Source organism: Eschrichtius robustus, chromosome 7, assembly GCF_028021215.1.
Source record: "Eschrichtius robustus isolate mEscRob2 chromosome 7, mEscRob2.pri, whole genome shotgun sequence".
In the NCBI taxonomy this organism is placed as follows: domain Eukaryota; kingdom Metazoa; phylum Chordata; class Mammalia; order Artiodactyla; family Eschrichtiidae; genus Eschrichtius; species Eschrichtius robustus.
In genome coordinates this window covers 115,146,758-115,163,147 of record NC_090830.1, presented here as the reverse complement: position 1 = coordinate 115,163,147, position 16,390 = coordinate 115,146,758, and the positions used below count along the sequence as shown (strand labels likewise).

At 40.6% G+C, this 16,390-nt stretch overlaps 1 protein-coding gene across 1 annotated transcript in view; it reads right to left on the bottom strand.

The window, feature by feature from the left end:
• Nucleotides 1-16,390, bottom strand: part of SORCS3 (sortilin related VPS10 domain containing receptor 3) — a 602,186-nt gene that overhangs the window by 270,059 nt on the left and 315,737 nt on the right. The gene's annotated exons all lie outside the window — the stretch shown is intronic.

Below are 16,390 nucleotides of genomic sequence, written 5' to 3'. Positions count from 1 at the left end.
AGACTCATAGATACAGACAACAAATGAATTAGTTGCCAAAGGGAGGGGGTGAGGAGGTTGGAGGCGAGCAAAATAATTGAAGGGGATTCAGAGGTACAAAACTCCGGTTATATAATAAATAAGTCACAGGGATATAATATACAGCATAAGGAATATGGTCAATAATAATATAACAACTCTGTATGGGAACAGGTGGTTTCTAAACTTATCATGGTGATCATGTCATAACATATGCAAACCTCAACTCATTAAATCATTATGTAGTATACCCGAAACTAACAGAATATTGTATGTCAACTATATTTCAGTTTAATTAATTAATTAATTAAAAACCAATTATAACAAGTGTGGATGAGGAGGGGAACAACTATAACTCTCATGTGCTGCTGCTGCTGGAAATGTAAAACGGCACAACCACCCTGGAAGACGGTTTGGCATGTTCTCAAAAATTTGAAGCTACATCCACCGTATGATCCGATCATTGCACCATTAAGTATTTGTCCAAGAGACATAAAAGCATATATCCATACAAAAACTTGTGCAGGAATGGTCATAGCAGCTTTATGCGTAATAGCCAAAACCTAGATTAATCCATTAATAGGTGAATGGATAAACCAATTTTGGTATAGCCATACAATGGAATACTCCCCAGAAGAAAAATAATCATAAACTATTGATACACGCAACAACATGGATGGATCTCAAAATATTATGATAAGAGAAAAAAGCTATGCAAAAACAGAGTACATAATGTTTAGTTCCTTTTATATAAAATTCTAGAGAATGTAAACTAATCTATAGTTACTGTGAACAAATCCCCACCTGTGAATACTGTGAGGGGATGAAGAAGGGTGAGAGGAAGGAATTACAAAGGAGCACAAGGGGGTGATGGATATGCTGAGTTTCTTGACTCTAGTTATGAATGCATGAGCGCATTAGCGTCAAAACTTATCAAATTAGTACACTTTAATGTGTGCAGTTATTGAATATCAGCTATACCTCAATAAAGTTGTTTATAAACATCCGCAGGCAACTCATAGAGTGACCTTAGTTTTATTTTAAACAATGTTTATGAGCACTTAATGCCAAGAGAATACCTTAACTCTTCAATACATATATCTTCAAGATGTAACTCTTCAAATGCTATAGCAAACATTTTTGAAGCTAGGTCAGACCTTCTCCCTAAAATATGCTCTCATAACAATCTACAGTCTTATTTTGTCACGTCTGGCATTTTCACCATAAACACTTTTGGGTCAAGCAATTTCACAGTACAACTAATGAGCCGTAAAGAAATTTTGCCCTAAAAGATAAAATAACTGGTTGACAATTTGGCTTCATTTCATCATTGACACACTACTCCCATTTTCATATTGTTTAAATCTTAGGTCTCATAATGGTCTATACCGTGATGAGTAGACATGGCGGTCTGAAAATAGTGGATGACAGGAAAATCTTTGCCTGTCAAGTTTATAAAGATTTTCTGCTCTAGCTCCGTTAGAAAATATGGTGATAAGAAAACTTACTGGAAGTGTGAGACAAGAGAGTGTAAAGCCAGACTGCACACTATACTAGAAAATGATAACAAAGCAGTTTGCAAATCTTTCAGTAAGCCCAATCACCCTCCCACCCATCAAAACCAAAAGTTTACCAAGCTATGGCAAATATAAAAGAGGTGGCTTGTAATCCACACCAGACTTTGGGAGCTTTAATTATCAAGTCTTTGGCTGATTTGGATACAACAGCTTGTTCGCTCATGTCATCTTTACCAAATTTATCACACAACATGATAAGTTGGAGGCAAAAGAAGAAGAATCAAACTCCTCCTACTCCCCCCAAAAAGAAATGAGTACACGATTCCTGATGAGTTTAAGTTTCTTGAAAATGGTAAAAAATGTTTGCTATTTGATAGTATAGAACATGATGTAGATAGAATTTTGGTAGTTGGCACGAATCTGGCTTTGATGATTTGGTGTAATATAAGAATTGGGCATGTGATGGAACATTTAAATGAAGTCCAGATATGTTCTACCAGTTATATACATTACCTGTATTGATAAGAAATATCAGCATCCCTCCTCTGTTTGTTTTCCTTCCAGGGAAATCTGAAGAGATTTACAGCAGATTTTTCTATATCGTGAAGAATCTATGTCCAACATTAGATCCAGAATCCTTAATGATCGACTTTGAGAAAGAAATTATCATAGGTTTCTCTAAGATGTACCCAAATACGACGATAACTATCAATCTACACACACTTTAAATGTATTCAAATTTTTTTTGTATTTTCATTTTTCACAATGAAATCTTTTTTTAAATATTATTACTTTTTCATGTCTCCTGGTGTCCTTTTTAATGCCCCTCTTTTATTTTCATTATTTTATCTTTTACAGCAAAATTGTCCTCTGGCCAGTTAGTTATGCAGTGAAACTGCTTGCAATGAAACTGCTGTGGCAAAGATTCAATACCTAGAACCCTATTTTGTAGACTTATCACCATTGCCATCAATTACTCATTTGATCAATGCTTCTCTTTCCATGACAGCAGAGATGGTATCAGTATCCTTCATTCCTGCATCTCTAGGTCCTGGTACACAGTAAGTGCTCAATAAGTACTTGTTGGATATAGTATTTTGACCTGGTGTCTGGGTGCTAAAGAACAGGTTGTTGATACTTGAAATTAAATACACTAAAAAATAAGAGATGGTTTCTGCTCTCTAAGCTTTTCTTCGTTTTCCCATTTATTTTGTCAATATTCATTTTAGAAAAATTGTTTTCAAGATTCTAAAACATGAATCTTTGTTAGAATTTGTTAGAATTTGTCTGGTATCTGTTAGTAAGTTGCTTGGGAGAAAAAAAGACAAACGTCACGGCATACTTTTCAGTTATTTTCAATGATTAAGTTGTGATACCTGTAATGGTGATTAAATGAATAATATCAGCTTTTTACCTGATTTTTTTTTTTTTTAAAGTTAAGATTCTTTTTTTTTTTTTTTTTTTTTTAATTTATTTCTTTATTTCTTTTTGGGTGTGTTGGGTCTTCGTTTCTGTGCGAGGGCTTTCTCCAGTTGCGGCAAGCGGGGGCCACTCTTCATCGCGGTGCGCGGGCCTCTCACTATCACGGCCTCTCTTGTTGCGGAGCACAGGCTCCAGATGCGCAGGCTCAGTAATTGTGGCTCACGGGCCCAGTTGCTCCGCGGCATGTGGGATCTTCCCAGACCAGGGCTCGAACCAGTGTCCCCTGCATTGGCAGGCGGACTCTCAACCACTGCGCCACCAGGGAAGCCCTTACCTGATTATTAAAGTGGCATTTTTCAGCATCAAAAAGGGAAAGAGATTATATAAACCTAAAGGTAGACAGATTATATCAAGCGTAATGATCTGCTAGTCAGACCTGAAAGCTCCCTTCCGGGGCTGGAGCCTCTGGGCTAGAAGGTTCCAGAGACCATCCATGCCTCAGATAAACACAGGAGAGGGTAGATTCCTCAGCCACCTTTCAGAATGTTAATTATGAAACATTCAAGTCCAATATGAGTAAAACAACATTTGATTAGAGAAAAGTTAATATAGCTTTTCTTCCTCACTCATTCCCCAGCTACCTATTACAAAGCTTCTGGATTACAATCCCTGGTATCTCTACCAAGCGCTTCAAGTTAAGAAGTCTCCGTTTTAAAAAGCCTGTTTCAATAACTTTCTCAGACAGACACTGCTGACTGCTGCCTCTGGCACTCAAGAGGAGCCAAGGGAGGCATGGGGCAAAATGTCAGAAAAGCAGCCAAAGGGAAAAACAACCACAAAAGAAGTTCGTCGTCCCCTCCATGCTATACCCTGGTGGCAATGCCTACTAGGGCCTCCCCTCTCCCGTTCAGTGTGCTTGAGAAACAAACACCTCCTGTGTCAGGAAAGAAATGTGCCGTGGGCACAGCTCATGGCCTCAGATATTTTTGCAGGCAATCAGACTATCGGATCCATGGTGTCCTTTTGGCTTTTGCCATGTCGAGGTTATCAGGCTCCCCTTCTTCCTGTGACTTCTATGCAGTCACCAAGTCTGCTTCTATTTTCAAACCCCTCTATAATTTTTTCCCCTTTCTTTTCAACTCCACAATTATTATCTTAATTCAGGTCTTCCTTATCTCTTGTCCAGGGACAATTTAAGATCTTTGGATGTCCTAAACACTGAGATACATTTTGGTCTCTCTACCCCTCATGTACTTAAAAAATATAAAACCAAAAAATAAAAAGTTTTCCAGTACGCTGATGTGAAAATAGCTTTTTTCTAGATTTTTCTTAAAAGTCGAGAAAGCTTTCTCTAGAAAGTCGGATTTGCATTGAGTTGTAAAAGATAAAGAGATAGATAACTAGATAAAGAAGGAGAAAAGGACTCCTAGAGGGAAGTGTCTATGTCAAGGTATTCTGGGCTGAACCAAGAGGATACATTTCCATGTTGCATGAGTGAACAAAGGGCTTGGGAAAAGGGCTAGAAAGTAAGACAGCATCCAAACTATGATGGTCTATGTGCTGAGCTGACTTTATCTTCCAAGCTATGGGGAAGCCAATGACGAATTGTAAGAAGATGTATAACACCTTCAGGTCATTCACACCTCTTTCTGTGAGATCTACTGACATTTTCAAAGGCAAAGAGAGAACAAAAATCAAGCACCAAAAACAAAACCAAACACAACAAATCTAGCTTATACAAGCAAACAGCCATGATTCTCAAAAATAAGTTTCTAGCAGAGATTTCTTTCAAACTGTTCCCCAGTGTTCTCCATGGCCTGGGCACCATCTTTTCTCTTGTGCCCTCTGTGATTCCCTAACTTAACCCAGGGTCAAAGCCAAAGACCAGTTTGAGACCTTCCTGACCAGTCTCAGGGACTCTCATGAGGTTTCCATCCCAGGGATAAGCCTCACCCTCACTTCCTTAACCCCCCACCCGGCTTCATAGCACATCCTTCCTGGTGGCTGGTTCCATTCCACTTGCCTCAGAAGCAGTCATGCTACACAGAGGAGACTCTTACCCTCTCCTTACACAGGGCATTACAGACCCAAAGGACAGTAAGACTTTCATCACTTAGCAACCTGGACTTGCATTTATGTTATCGGCTAAATTGTATCCCCTCCAAATCCATATGTGGCATGCTAATCCCCAGTGCTTCAGAATGTGACTATATATGGAGATAAGGTTTTAAAGGGTTAAGTTAAAATGAGGTTATTAGGGTGGGCCCTAAATAGCAATATGTTACATATAAGAAGAGGAAATTAGGACACAGAAACACACAGAGGGAAGACTTTGTGAAGTACAAAGAGAACAGCCATCTAGAAGCCAAGGAGAGAAGCCTCAGAAGAGACCAATCCTGCTGACACCTTGATCTCAGACTTCAAGCTTCCAAAACTGTGAGACCTTACATTTCTGCTGTTCAAGCCACCCGGTCTTACAGCAGACCTAGCAAACTAATACAATATGTGACAAGATGGGGAACAGGTTTGGGGTTTTTTTCACCATAATTCCTGTTTGGGGGAACTCTTCTTATTTCACGACTGCATGGATCAATGTAAAGAGGAGTCATAAGTATGACCTAGATGGCCTGTATTTGGATCTGTGGATGCCTGGGCTTCCAAGAAGTAGGTGCAGATAAGTAGAGGATTTTGTCTGCTGTGGGACAGAAGACCCACTGAAGCCAGGGGAAGGTCAGTGAGTGTGTTAGTTTCCTCTCGCTGCTGTAACAAATTACCCCAAACTTAGTGGCTTAAGACAACAGGAGTTTATTATTTTGTAGTTCTGGAAGTCAGAAGTTCAAATGAGTCTCGTGGGGTTAAAATCAAGGTGTCAACAGTGTAACAGGGAAGAGCCAAACCTGACTAGATGTTGGATATGTTTCTTTTACTTTAACCTTTGCTTCCTGTTGCTTTTGTTCACTAAAAGGATATTGTCTATACATAATGGCCTGCCTCGGGGAACCCTGCCCCTCTGCCTGAATGTTAAACCAAAGTGCCTTTGTTCAGGGAAACATCCAGACCCTGTCCACCTGTGGATGGCTGCAAGAAAGAAGAAATGAACACATCCCCTTCCTGAGGCTGGCCATTTCAGGGGATATTTGCAAATCTTATGGGGCTTTTTACTTTACTTCCTCATCTCCTCCCCTTCTCTGTGCTATAAAAGAAACTGGCATCCAAACCCCGATAAGATGGTTATTTAGAGACAACAGTCTGCCATCTTCTCCGTCTGCCGGCTTTCCGAATAAAGTCGTCTTCCTTGCCTCAACACCTCGTCTCCGATTTATTGGCCTGTCGTGGGGCGAGCGGAGCGAGCTTGGACTTGGTAACGACAGGGCTTTCTTCCTTCTGGAGGCTTTGGAGGAGAACCCATTTCCTTGCCTTTTCCAGCTTCTAGAGGCTTCCTGCATTCCTTGCCCCGTGGCCCCATCTGCAAAGAACATCATTCCAACATCCGCTTCTATAGTCACATCTCCTTTTTAAACTCTTCTGTCTCGCTCTTATAAGAACCCTTGTGATTACACTGGGCACACCTGGTAATGCAGGATACCCTTCTCATCTCAAGATCCTGAACTTCATCACATCTGCCAAGCCCCTCTTGCCCTTTAGGGAAATGTATTCACAGGTCTGAGGATGCAGAGGTGGACATCTTCGGGGGAGGGAGCATTATTCAGATTATAACAGTGAGGACACCTAGACGGTGGCACAGTCCAGGAGGAACTCAGGCAAACAGACATGGCCAAGGAGGTGAAAATTTATATGCTGTGGCCCCTGCCCTTGACCTCAGAAATCTTCCGCTACCACCACCCATCACAAAATACTTGTCACAGTTGGTTAGCGTTCCCCCAGGAGCAGACACTGAGACAAGAACTGAGTAGTTTATTTGGGAGATAGTACAGCAGTAGAGAAATTGCAGTTAATATACAGTATGTTATAAAGCCAGCTAACTCTCTGGGCAACTAGAGCTTAATCCCATTGGGAAATGCTGGAAAAAAGTGTAAAACTCTTGGGAGTTGTTCCACATGAGAAGTGAGGAAACCGTGGTGTCTCTACACCAAATTTTGTTGGTCATTGGCTGAGGGCTGCTCCCACATGTTAATTCCCTGGTACTTCTATAGAAATGAGTAGAGTAGCCTCTAGAGCAGGGGTCCCAAACGGCCCCCGCCCCGCCCCCCACCCCGGGTCGCACAGCACGTGGTGAGCAGCAGGCGATCAAGCGAGTGAAGCTTCATCTGCTGCTCTGCATCCCTCCCCATAGCTCACATTACGGCCTGAACCATCCCCCCCCATCCCACCCCACCCCCCCCGGGGAAAAACTGTCTTCCATGAAACCTGTCCCTGGTTCCAAAAAGGTTGGGGACCGCTGCTCTAGAAGCTTTGGAGAAAGCCCGCCAGCAAAGAAATGCAAATCTTGCAATCAGAAGTCAGTGGGAGCATTTCTATTACAATGGAAATACCAAATGGATATGGGCAGGACATCATCAGTGTCTGCTAAAATTAGATTTCTCATGGAAATCAGTGACATGGCTGAGTTTTGCATCCTCATTGATGTGGGGCTGAAATAGTCCATAAATATGAGGTAACAGCTGACATCTGGATTGCACAGAGAATAAGCACCAACAGAAAGCGGCTTCTGTGCTCGTCTTACACTTTATGCCTATAAACCGGTCACCACTGCAACCCATTCTACAGTCTCTTCCACTGAAAACCCAGCCCTGAACTCCTTGTTTTCTGGCCCCTGTTCAGGACTTCCGTAGCATCCCGTTTCCAGTATTTCCCTGGTCCAAAGCTAATTTCCCCCTCCTCTCCCACTCCCACCACATTTGGCTTAGACAGAACATCAATCTACAGTGCTGCACATGTCTATTGCTCTTTTGAGTAGACAAAAATATATTGGATAGAGTTTCCCTCCACCTACTACTTCCTCCCTTGATTAAAAAAAGAAAATTAAAAAAGAAATTACAAAAATAAAATCCCCAACTGTTATTTTCTCCTTTCATTTCACTCCAAGTCCTCAGCCCTTCCCCTTCATTCTCAGCCATAAATCAGGCATTTCTGGAGTTTCCATGTCCAAATGCACAAGGACAATATGCAGTGGGTACTTTTAAGGAAGAAATCAATGTTCTATAATTTAATTTTCTCCTCTCACATTAAACCTGCCATTCGTCACATAATTGGAGTGATAAATGCAGAGTCAGACTTCATCTTCCTGACTTTAATACCTATCAGTACTCCAAATGCAAACAATTGTGACATTCGACTTTATAAAAATTACTAAGCACACCAACTTCGCTTAATTAAACCATTTAAAAGTTGCTTTTGTTACATTTAATGAATGATATATTATACTGCAATGAAACATGCAGCGATACAAATACTTCACAATGCTTCCAATTAAGACTCACTTCACTTATGCCAATTGACAACACAAGTGTTCCACACTTCATTCAGTTTGTGCATTTTAAATGAACTGGTTAGTGAGAAGGGTGCTTCTTTGCTAATGAGTTTTGTAATCAAGGCATCTATTTTAATTTCAAATTGGCTAGATTGGGGGAAATTGCTAGACTAAATGACTGGTACTAATTAGGATTATAAAAATATTCATCATGCCATGGAATTAACATGGGGGTCTGATTTTCCTACATTTGCATATTGCTTGAGTTTTGGGGGAAAAAAATCTTGACAAATTGTCTTCTCTTTAGCAAATTGAACAAACACTATATCTGTTTTAGCCCTTCTTTTCATTTAAAGCATAATACATATTCATGGTTTGTAAATGAAGTTAAATGATTTCAACTTCTATCTTCATTACCATGTTAAAGATGTTGTCTCCATAAACTTCCTTAAAAAACCCAGATTATAGTATTACCTATTTGAATGGCAAAGACTTGTTTAATTTACATGTGAACCCAAACACTGGAACAAATGGATGGGAAAAGTGTGCAAAACTGGATGAAACCAAAAAAAAAAAACAAAACAACTGCTTTGTTGTTTATTTTCTTCCAGAGGCAGAATTACCTAGTCCTATGACCTATCATCAGGAAGCAATTTGATGGCTTTCCTACTCAAGGTTCCACCTCGGCAAATGCCATCAGCGGAGGGACGTGCTAGAAGAAACTAGATTCATCTGAAGGTCTGGTCTCTGCCCGGCTGATTTTGTCTTCTCACGAGTACCATGTTTTCTGGGGTTAAGGTTCAATGTAAAGTGGCCCCTATGGAATTCTGCCCTGAGGGGGTGGAAAGTCTGTCCATCTACTAGCCAGAGCGAGATGTGGTGGCCATAGTGGGGGGTCTCAGCCAGGCTTAGAGGAGCAGGCCAGGCCCCTCACTTTCTGGGTGACCTTGACCAGGTGGATATTGCCTTCAAGAATCATATGCTCACCTGTAACTTGGAAATAATAACAACCACTTTGCAGATGCCAATGCAGATTCAATGTAACCATGTATATAAAAGCACCCATCAGTGCCCATAGACAGGAGATACTTAATGACATATATCTCCATTCCTGAGAAGCGCCTATATGTTCAACACTGAGTAACGAAACATGGCAAGTGTAAGAGTCACTAGGCGCAAACTCCAATTCATTGCGTATGTCTGCACCTCTTGGCTCCAGAGTATTTGTTTCCATTACAGCTGTCAAATCAAATAACCAAATGCTAATTTAATTTTAGGATATAGCCACAAAATTCATCTGAAAAATCACCAGAATAAAGCGCTTCCTTAACATCCCTCTCTAGTGGGTTCTTCTAAATAATAAAACCTCTATCTATCACTGAGTTGTAAATAGTAAGGACTGAGGTTATACCCAATGAGGATACTTCCTGTTAGGAGAAAAAAATAGTTCCTAGAGTTTCACAGTTCAAAAGGGACCACAGTGAAAAGCAAAGCTAAAGAAAAGAGAAACCTCAGACTTGTTATATTCCTAGTTAGGGAAATTTTCCTCTACGCCACATTGCCTCTTGAAAATGTAGTTAAATAGTGACTTGAAATGATTTTACCTAAGTTGACCTTATTCACACCTAAAATCTTGTTTAAGATCACTGCCTTATAATTGAACATAAGCTATGATCAATAAGCTATTCAAGGTAGATTACTTTTCAGAATTCTTTAATCATAAAATTAATCTATAATGAAATAATACAAAATTTAAAAAACAAATGTTATTAAAAAACAAACATAATTCCATCATCTTAAGATAACTCAGGTAATGTTTGGGAATATTTCCTACCATTTAAAAATTTTTCTCCTTCCTTCCCTCTTTGCTTCCCTCCTTCCTTCATCTTATTTTATTTGTTACATACTTGTATTCAAAGAGCACTCATTTATTTAATATGAATCATGTATGAATTTATATTTACACATAATGTATGCAATATGAGATATACATGTATTAAATAGATATTAATATGTATCCATGTTGCTACATGGTCATCATGACCACCATTTTAATGGCTGCATAATATTCTGGCCAATGTATACATCTTGATTTAAAGTCCCTTAATATTGGGCATTCAGTAAATTTCTGTCCAGATTTTCCCACTATGAGTGACTTTGATAAACATTATTATGCTTAAATCTTTTTGGTATTATGCTATTGGTGCAGTCTCAGAAGTGAAGTAACTGAATCATTGGATCAAATCTATGAATATGTGTATGTCTTCTGATACATGTTGCCAAGATGTTCACCAGGAAGGAAAATTCATTTGCATAACCATTAATACAGTTTCGTAATATGAGTTTCACCATAACTTTGCCAACATTGGGTATTTTCCTTATGGCACAGAAAGGAACACATATTTAAAAATACAACCTATTAAATTAATTTTAAATGAGCATCTTTTGAAAGCTTCCTTATGAATTCTCTGGATTAGTTAGACTTACTGAACATCAGTGAATTCTTGCCTTTGGCTTAGACTAATTCTCTAATGTTAATATTTTTAGAAGTCTCCTTCTCTGTCATTTACCTCACTTGATATCTTCCAACCTTTCTTCCAAAGAATTCATCTTGTGTCTATTTCTTCACCAGTTTAGCCAGCCATAAATCATCTGCATGAAATTAAAAATGACCCAACTGATAGCAGTTCCACTGCGGGTGGAAGGTAATGACTGAAAAAGTGCACAAGGGGGATTCTGGGATTCTGGTCATGCCGTGTATCTTGATCGGGGTGCTGGTTCCATAGGTGTATTCAGTTTATGAAAATTCACTGAGCTCATGATATGTGCACTTTTCTGTATGTATAGTACACTTTGACTTAAAATGTTTAAAGACTGACCTGACTTTAAAAGGCCAGGTGCTATCATATCAGGGGGAGTGGTCAAGGTGGAGGCAGAGAATGGAGGGAGGATAGAAGGTGTGGCGAGGTCAGGTCGACTGGGTCATAAGTCCAGAGAGGCTTGCAAAGGAAACAATAAGCAGAAGAACTCCTAGTTCCAACTGGAAAACTGGAAACCTAGGGTCAGAATTAGGCAAAGGGATCAGAGTTAGGGACCCTGGGCAGTAGTGTGAGCACTAAGGACCAGTGCGTGTGTAAAGACAAGGTCACTCCATATAGGAAGGGGTGGAGGAACACAGAGAAGAAGGTCGCGTTCAACCAGAGGAGGCTGCATTGCGTGATGTCTTGCCCACCTGTAGCTGCAGTCACCTCTTTCACCAAAGTATTGCCACGTCTGAATTTCTACCCAGAGAGCATAACTGCTTTGGGAAAAGTGCTGTTGGGAAGAGGTACCTGCGTACCCTTCTTAATACATATATACGCTGCATCTTCCATTAATTATTTTAGCAAACGTTCTTTTCCCTGACAGAACTGTGGCAGGTTACCAAAAGGAACACATAGGAGGTAGAGGCAGGGAACTGAAGTCTGGGACATGATACAGAAAAAGCAGGCTTAGGAGGACAAAGGCCACCGGATCCGTATTTTGCTGAAGGTTGTTCCTTTGAGCTAGCTTTCTCGCAAGCAATGTTGCAAAGCCTGGAGATTCTTACTGCACCACGATCACTGACTGCGAGTTAACACTGTACATTAAACTAGTTTTGTCATTCAGAACTCAGCTCAAATAGGTTAATTCTAACATCTGAATAACACAGTGGCTGTGCCACCTTTTTAATACAAAATAAGGCCATTCTTGCTTGGCCCACTGTTTTTGTTTTCACCTTCAGGAAAGTGGTCTCATGGAAACTGGTGTTTCTATGGTGATGGAGATAACGCATTTCTATTGTACTGATGAGACATCTGTAAGATCAGTGTGGGCTCCCCCTAGGTGAGTAGGCCTATGGATTTTTCTTTCTCTTAAATGATGCACATATGATTTTACAGGCACGGAAGAGGACCTAATGAAAATGTAATGTTTTTCTTTAAAAAAAAAGGCACCCTTCAGTTCTAGTCTTATTCCATGGGAAATAAGCTTCAAAACCATGAGCATCCCTAGTTAACCCCCAACAGCTTTGCCCCCACCAGGTGGGGAGCCACGAAACCTGCTCCTGTCAAGGGCTGCTGAGGAAAGTTACCATCACCTGCTAATCCTGGAGGCTCTAAGTGCAATTACATTTCTAATCTGAGGGTTTACATGAGAATATAAATGAAAGGAACAGCTTCACTTGTATCCAGCATTCTAGAAGTACAAGTTTAAACTTCCCTTTGAATTTTCAGGCCCTCCACACACCAGATACACCCTAATTCACCAGTGTCCTGCTCGTGTGTGGCAGCACCAGGTAGGAGGGTCCAATCAGGAAAACCTACCTGGAACCACTGCCATCTCCTCTACTGCAGACTCTATTTTGCCAGTGACCCGACTAAAATTGCATCAGCTTCCTAACAAGCTTGTCACTCTGTCAGCTACTATTGAACTTGGCGGGTAGCCAGACATAAAAGAAAAACAAAAAAAACAACCCAAAAAAACCCATAGTTGCATACCCACCTCCCTCCCAACTACCATAACAGCAACCCTTCGTTATGTGTGCTAGTGTTTCAGAAAGTGGTTTTTACATTGAAACTATGGGCAATTCTAGACCAGTCTAGCCCAGAAGCATATGAAAAACAATAGAGTCTGAAATCCCATTGAGATCCTCATCTCTGATGACTAAAGCAGCTAGATTTGTTAAAGTTTCATTTCGTCAAGAAGATAAATGATAATAGAGAGCTCTGCGATCCCGCCTCTCAGGCAGAAAAACAGCTATTTTCAACTCTCCATCTCCGTGGAAGGCCCCCTGTCCAGGATGTATGCATCTGTGAATACATGAGCATGTGCCCACTTTTTTTTAAAAAAACTATACTGAGTCTTTTGTCAAAAGGAGGGATGTTTAAACACCCAGCTTTCTATAGCTATGAGAACAGCACCTATCTCTTTAGAGGACTGCAATGTCCTCAAAATCTATCCCAAAATCTTTCAAAAATTCTCAGTTTCAATAAGATTACTGAACCATCCAGCTAATCCAAAACATCACAATGTGAGCTGTTTCAGTCACCAGCAAGGAAGTAGCCTGATGGAAGCAAAAGAGAATCCTGCTTCTTAAATAATGGGTAAATACACAGCTCTCCTAAGATGTTCTAGAGCTTTGGTTCAGAGAGCAGAGGAGAGGAGTAACTTTTATTATTTCCAACTGGTCAACCATAACCTATTATTTCTGCTATTTTTTTTAATCTCTAAGATTTTTTATAAAACATCTCCAAGCCTCTTATACCCAAGAAAGAATCTCTTGTTTTTACTAAGAACTGAGTCAGTGAATATTAAAATGCAAGATGGCAGGAGAATCTGTAAGGCAGAGGGGAGCTGGCATAGTCCTGTGGCAGGACTCACAGGATGGCCAGAATAGAAGGACTTGGTCAAAGGCCCAAGTCGCACTGAGCAGGACACAGAAAGGACTTGGCTAGATCGAGACACAGCAGAATTGGAGAGGCATGATCCTTCAACACGGTCAAGTGCAAGGTCCATTTGCCCCTACCTCCATACCCCTTCATAGCTTTGGAAGTTGGAAGGCTTGGATCACTTTCACCCCCGACCAGGCCCTGCCCAGTACAAGCGAGCCATGTTTCCCAGGTGATTCACAACCTGCCATACAGCATCTCAAGGAACACAACGTCATGTGCAGCTCTCAACTTCTAGACACAATTTTGTTCTATCCAGAAGGTATTTCCTTAATTCTCCAGCAGTGCCTTTACCGAGTAAGAACTCCTAGCAAGTCTCCTGCAGCTTTGGGGTAGCAATTTGGAAAGTAGAGCAATTGGATATTGTCCTTTTAAAATATCATTCAATTAGGTCTTTTGTAATACACACAACTAAAGAGACAGCCTTACCAATTCTAAAGAAATGGCTAGTGCGTTTCATCAAAGGCACAGTAATGGAAACATTGATTCACTCCTCGCCACAAACATCTCCCTTTGATGCTGCAGTTACCTTAATCCTAGCACTTTTCATTTTCTCTAGAAGAAACCAGCACCTCAATGCATGCACATCAGAGAAGGCAGCAGTCTGAAATAAGACATTTGTATATCCATCTCAACCACCCTTGCATCTTCATTTGCTGCTCCGTAGCGCCCCTCTCCTTGACTCTAAACCCATAAATTACCCTGAAATAAAGAGAAACTCTGCTGTAAACTGGATGCCTGGATGATGTTTTATGGCATCTCCACAAATGTTGCCTGGGGTGTCATCGGCCTCCTCACACCATTTATTTAAAAGAGTGGCAGGGCACTGGTTAGAAACGTTATGGACCTAAAGAACATTCAGCCACTTCACACAAAAGATGTCAACAAGAAAGAGAACTTAAGGAAGAATACGTCCGGAAATGTGCAGTGTGATTAGAGAAATCCATCAGCTCCCACTGCCACATTTCCAAATATTTTTACCAAGTGAAAAAGCAACCACCGAGTCAGAAAGTATCTTGAATGCCTTATATCCACAAGGGAACTTCACAAGCAATGCCGTAGATGTTCTCAGTGCTGTGGAGTTGGAGAAAAAGAATAGTTCTTCTACAGACACGCAAGGCATATTGCATTTGGTTTATTAACCTCTTGGCACAAGACGTCTGTTGCCTCTAACCTAGCTTGTCTCTGCATAAGTAAAAACACGGGTTAAGGGTTCTGAGTTTCATCTAAATAAATTACCATATCATTTAACATCCAAATGATTTATTTTTTCAATGTATCTTCAAAATTCCTGGCTATACTAAGCATCTAAACTCACAGACTATCTGACATTTGGCTAAGTCTTTCATACAATATCCACCTGATGTCATGAAAGAAATGTATCTGCAATGGCTTTTGCTCTGCAAATGTCATGTGGGTGTCCTTAGGGAATTGCATTTAGCACCTGGCGCCTACCATGAGGCTCTATTAATGAGAGATATAAAGGTTATGTTGAAATTATTGTTTAAAGGTGCTGACATCTCACACACACGCACACACACACACACGCACACACACTCACATTTACAAATTATATATTCAAATATATACTGAGGAGCAACTGTTTCAGGACTTAAGAGAGAACAGAGAGAGGAAGCTATTTCAACCAAGGTGATTCTGTAGATATCTCTATGCAATATAGTGTTCATAATTATCCATTTCCTTTCACTGATTGAAACATTGTTACATAATAGTTTGGCATCAAACACTGTACTAAGGTTCTGGAGAAAGCAGGAAATACAAAGAAGAATTAAGTCTCTTAGGTATAAGTTGATCAGCTACAAAGGGCTCATTACCATAGCACCAGTGCATTCATCCACTAATTCATTTGCCTAACAAATACTGATGATCAGTAAGTAGCAGGCCCTGTCCTAGGGTCTGGTGCCACAACTGTGAGTGAAACCAGACACCGTCCTGCCTTCCTAGAGCTTGCAATCTAGTGAGAAATGCAGATGATGCCAAATTCACATCAGTCAATGGAAAATCTCAACCGTGACAGGTACCCTTGAAGGGAAGGGTGCAGAGCCTTACGAGGACGAACACCAAGGGGGATTTAACTTTATCAGGGAGTTTAGGGAAGACGTCCTGCAGAAGTGATGCTACATCTGAGATCTGACAGTGAGGAGGTTTGCTTTAGGGAAGAAGATCCCAGGCCCAGGAAAGGGAGCAAGGGGGACAGCTGGGGCGGGGAGGGGACTGAAAGATGGCCATTGAAAGGGAAGTGCTAACAGTGAGTCGGGAGACAGAAGGAGGGACCAGACCAGGTAGGTGCTAATAGAGCCTACGGAGGACTTTGGTCTTTTTTTCTGCGAGTAATGAGAAAATGCTGAAGGAGTTTAAGCAAAGGCACGAAATCAAAAGATCTACATTTGGGAAATATATTGGTCAGGTTATAGTATGAACACATACTACAGGAAATATTAAGGATACCTCCTAGGTTTGCAACTAAATGAATACAATTAGGGAATACTGGAAGAGAACCAACTATGCTGGGG